Here is a 5,000-nt window from a genome sequence, read left to right as displayed (position 1 = left end):
CTACAACATGTAGTGAAACAGCAGAAAACATTGTGCAAGCTATCCTGTTTTCATGTTGACCATAATTGCATTCACACATCGAGAAAAGTGTGAGAGAGAGAGAGAGAGCGAGAGAGAAAAAACAGTTGTTATACCTGAGCATTAGTTTGGAATATTTAACTGCTGTTGTTTAACTGGACACAAGCATTGATCCAAAATCTTTTAAGACATAATGCATGTCATGTGACAGTGAGGGTGGCACCTTAGTACCTTGGGCATAACAAACTATCAGGTGTACGTTAACTTCTGAAGCGCCTTGTGTATTGTGCATGTGGTAACTGCAACAATATGACAATTAATACATAATATGTTGCATTATGTTTTTTGTATGTAGTCATAGCCAGTTTGTTATGTGTTAGAGAAATGGATTTTATTTACTTGCATTTAATAGCTGGGACAGAGCACTGACCCACAGGGACATTTGTAGACTCAGCCTTGGAGCGCTCTCTGGTTGATTGCTCAGTCACATAGTAGACAGATTATGGTGAGGGGAATCAGACATTGGCTAACAAGATACAAATCTTCAGCAGCATTTTTGCCTTAACGCCCTGTGCTATGTGCCAGACAAAAACTACTTATTGACATTGATTTAGAGAGCACATAACAACAGTTTGTGATCAGAGACCCACTCACAGTTCTTAGTAACAGAAGGTAGTTTTAGCTCCTCTGTTTGATATTACCCATTAAAATAAGAAAAGGTTGGCTAGCTGGTCACTTTTCTTTGGGCTGATTCTGTTCATATTTAAGAACATGTCTTCTGTTCTGTGCATTATGTATCACAAGTTAACTGACAGCACTGTAACACATTTGATGTGCTTCCACTTTGGGTCATCAAACACAAAACCCCATCAATTAGAATCACTGAAACCAAATTCATAAAGCAAATAAATAAATGTTTTTGCAAGGGGACAAACCCCCTTCAACCCACAATGTTATACCAACCAAACTTACATATACCAACTCTATGGTTGCACCAACTCAAAGAATGTAGATATCTTACCCTAAAAAGAGTGTCAATGCTGGTGCAAACTAAAAAATCTCACCAACAATGATTTCTTATGGAAAACAACATTTGGTGATCTGATCCTCAGTGTTTAAGCCTTTGGCAATTGATGCTCAAAGAGTCGCACTTTATCCATCTCTAGGCAAACGGTCTAATGTAATATGAAAAAGTAAGTTTCATTTACAAGAATTACTTCTTCAGTTGAATCATGATAATGTCAATGTATGAAAAAATAAACAGAAGAATCATAAAATTGGAGATAAATTAAGTGATCAGATTAAGTAGCCATGAAGAGAACCATTGCAAGCTAACAATTTCTGAGCTAACTACATTTTGCAGCAATATACTGTGCTACTTTTTTTGCAGGTGTAGGTAGTATTTTGTTAATGAATTTGTTAAGGATTCGCAAACAAGTTTTGTGTAGCACATGGCACCTTGTTTCATGTGTAAAAAAGTATGGCACATTGTAGCACAGAGGTTAGTTTCACTGCAGTCTGAACCCCACAGGTCCCATTCCACTGCACAGGTCTCATTAATGTCCAAAAGGTCAAAATAGGACCTAGAACACTAAAGGTTCAAATTCAGTAACCAGAACAAGTGAAGAAAATAATAACAAAATTCGAACCACTATGTTGTAAAATACCAATTATTTATTAAGACACTCAATGTAAGCACTTTCAGGTGAAGTAGCCTTCATCAGACACTTCACAAATAAACTGAATCACATTTAAAGCACAAAGTAGCCAACCACAGTCAACAGTGAGCCCTCCTCAACTTGAGGGCGGGTTTAATGGGAATAACCCCATTCATCCAAGTTGGTCTGTCACCCAAAAGCACTTACGTTGAGTGTCTTAATAAATAATTGGTATTTTACAGCATGGTGGTTTGAATTTTGTTATTATTTTCTTCACAGGTCTCATTAATGGCTAAGTATTTGCATTTTTCCTTCATTGATGATTTGTTGGATTTATATACGTGGCAACAGGGGCAGTGCAATGGCCAGTTATTTGCAAAACAAATCCTGGTACATAGCATATGCTGCTTGGCCTTGCAGCAGTTGTCTAACATGATCTCGGCATGTGTAGGTAGTGAAGACAGGGATTGTCTTGCCCACTGACAGAACAATGACATTTTTATAACATGCCTGCATCGTATTTGCTGTGCAGTTCCCCAGAATTTGCAGGGGCAGTCTTGACTCACATAATATTTACTTTTGGTAGTACATCAGTTATTTTATCAGGATTGCATAAAAAAGGTGGAGTGAAGTTTTATCCTTCCCAGACAGTTTGTGGTGAAAGTACATCTGGTAACTTCTCTTTAAAACTGGAATAATTGTACTTAAAAGAGGACAAAAACAGCTTTTTAGCACCACAAAAAGGCTTCATTTACTTAAGATTAGGTGATTTTCTCCTATGGCTTCAAAAATAAATAAGCATCTTTTACTACTCATTGTCCAGATTCAGTGGAAACCGATATGTAGTGTGTCACTGCCGCAGATTTAAAACTAATGTGCATCATTTACTATACTCTTTTTCATTTCTATTTAACAGCCACTGCTTAAAAGGACTCAAATATGAATCATTTGGCAATTCAGAATTTTACTAACATATTTATAAAGATGGTTTATCATCATCTGATCTGACTCTCTTTGTGAACTGAGTGAGAGCTGTTAGTACTGAAGGAAAACAATGCAATAAGCCTATCAATTTAGCTCCCTCATCTACAGTAAGGATCCACTTTGAAATCTGCAGTGAAAGTTGATATAAATAAATGGTACTAGAGTTCTATGGGCAGTGGGTAGTTAAAATGAAATATGTCAACCCAAGAGTTCTTCCTGTGTGGAAATTGACCCAAGGGAGAACTGGTCAGACGTATGTCTTTCAGGTTCTCCTTTTCAGTTTCTCGTTTTTGATGAATGCATCGCTGGAGAGTTACTTAGGTGTTTTTACATTCATCTTTTTCTTGGAAGAAAAAATGTTAAAACAGTTCATGTGCAACATTTTACAAGTCCTGTGTATTACTGCAATTTAACTCAAAGACTTTTGGTGTACAGATTTTTTCTTAGTTACAGTAAATTTCATAGCTTGATACAGTAAAAATAAAACATTTCTAAACATGATAATTTCCAAGACTGTAAAGAAACAAACTAGACAGATACAATGTAGCCTGCAAATCTGATTGATTTATATAATACAGTAGAGAATCAATTATCTGAACGTCGATTATCCAAAATGTCAGTTATCCAAATCAGCCTTCTAAAGTTTTTGGGTAAGAAAAATCATAAAGTTTGAATATGTAAACATTATGCATATTCCCTCGAACATGTTTTTTGGAGCTTGTAGCCAGCTTGTGTGTGAAAAATATTTTTTATTGTCCACTAGAATCGCTGAATAGTTGAAAAGTGTATTCCTGCATGCAGAAAAAACAAGATTTTAGAATTTTTTTATCCGCTTCAATTATATGTTTGATTATCCAAACAGTTTGATTATCAAAACTACCCTAGGTCCCAATTAATTCAGATAATCGACTCTCTACTGAAGTATCAAACATTATGACTGAACTTTAATTTTATTTATTTTGCGGAAAGTCCATGATAAAAATAAAATAAGTTGCAAAATCACATAGTACACACAGTCTTTGCGATACGCTAGTCTTTTTCCTACATTCTTGGAGTATGTGGTTATTGTCTCCTAGTATCAGAGGAATGAAGGGCATAGTCTCCCTTACAGAAACAGTGATATCCAGTTGTATGTGCCATTCTTAAATTATTGCTCATACCCTAAATGAACTTCAGAAGAGAATATGCCTTGTCAAGGTCTGTCTGACATTTGTAATGGTAGTCATGGGACCCTTGACTTTTATGACATTATAATATAAAGGATTGTGATCAGAGCAATTATGTAATAAATTCCAAAATCAGTCAGATCACCTTTCTTCAATATTTGTATAAATAGCCTGCCTCTGTGACACAGAGGGGTGAAGCCTTGACTGTGACCCACACAAGCAGGGTTCAGTTAGTGGTCCTGGCACTGGAGGAGCCAGTCAGAGATGGTTAAGGGTAAAGGGGCTTGGCCCATTCCTCTCAGTATCAGGGGAAGGGGTATCACATGTCATGGTAATATATGGATGTAGTTTGTTTTTTCCAGTGGAGACCAGGGAAAGTACCTGCTGAGGTTGATATGCAATCCCTGTGGATGTTAGGGACTTCAGTGCTGACACCAATTGTTCATCCCACCTACTCTAGCAGAAAAGAGTGTGCATATGTAAACATAGGGCATAAAAAAGAGAAAAAATGGAACCGCAGAAGCACCCCACTGGCTGCGTAATTGATGGCTACCCTTTGCCAGCTATCACATTCTGCGGCAAGGGAGCAAATGATTCCTTTGGGAAGTCATCTACCCCGTGGACCTACCACATTGATAGAGCATGCCTAAGAGCTGACCCAGTTGTTCAGGATTTGGGAACTTATGTGAACAGTGACATACCTTTTGACCAACATGTGTCTGTTGTTCTAAGAAAGCCCTTCTACATTACACATCTTATAAATAAATGGATCGTATCTAGATCTAGAGATGTCATTGTCCCTCTTTACTCAGCCCTCACCAGGCTAATCATTGAATGCAATGCCCCATTTGGCATGTATCTATGCAGACACATGCAACAACTGGTATACCCACAGAGATACCTTACTATAAGGATACAAGGTCTAAACAACATGTCCTACATGGACCAACTCTAAGCCCTGCTGCTATACTTAGTATGCTACAGACTGCTAAGAGGTGACCTGTGTCTGGCATATAAGGCATCCTCTGATCCATTACTGATGGATTTACTGCATATCAACAAGTCAGATTGCATCAGATATACTAGTCCAGGCATCTAAACCTCTTCTTCAACATCAACAGAACAGTTTGGCGAGACAGGTATAATTCACAGAGGATACCATTGCTGTAGAACT

General features: G+C 37.5%; 1 protein-coding gene across 2 annotated transcripts in view; it reads left to right on the top strand.

Moving 5' to 3' along the window:
- The window catches only part of CMPK2 (cytidine/uridine monophosphate kinase 2), a 391,806-nt gene that overhangs the window by 117,560 nt on the left and 269,246 nt on the right, over positions 1–5,000 (top strand). The gene's annotated exons all lie outside the window — the stretch shown is intronic.

Source organism: Protopterus annectens, chromosome 1.part0 (genome assembly GCF_019279795.1).
Source record: "Protopterus annectens isolate FY-2018-M chromosome 1.part0, PAN1.0, whole genome shotgun sequence".
NCBI lineage: Eukaryota > Metazoa > Chordata > Ceratodontiformes > Protopteridae > Protopterus > Protopterus annectens.
The sequence above is the reverse complement of the archived record's forward strand: the minus strand, read 5'-3'. Positions and strand labels throughout refer to the sequence as shown.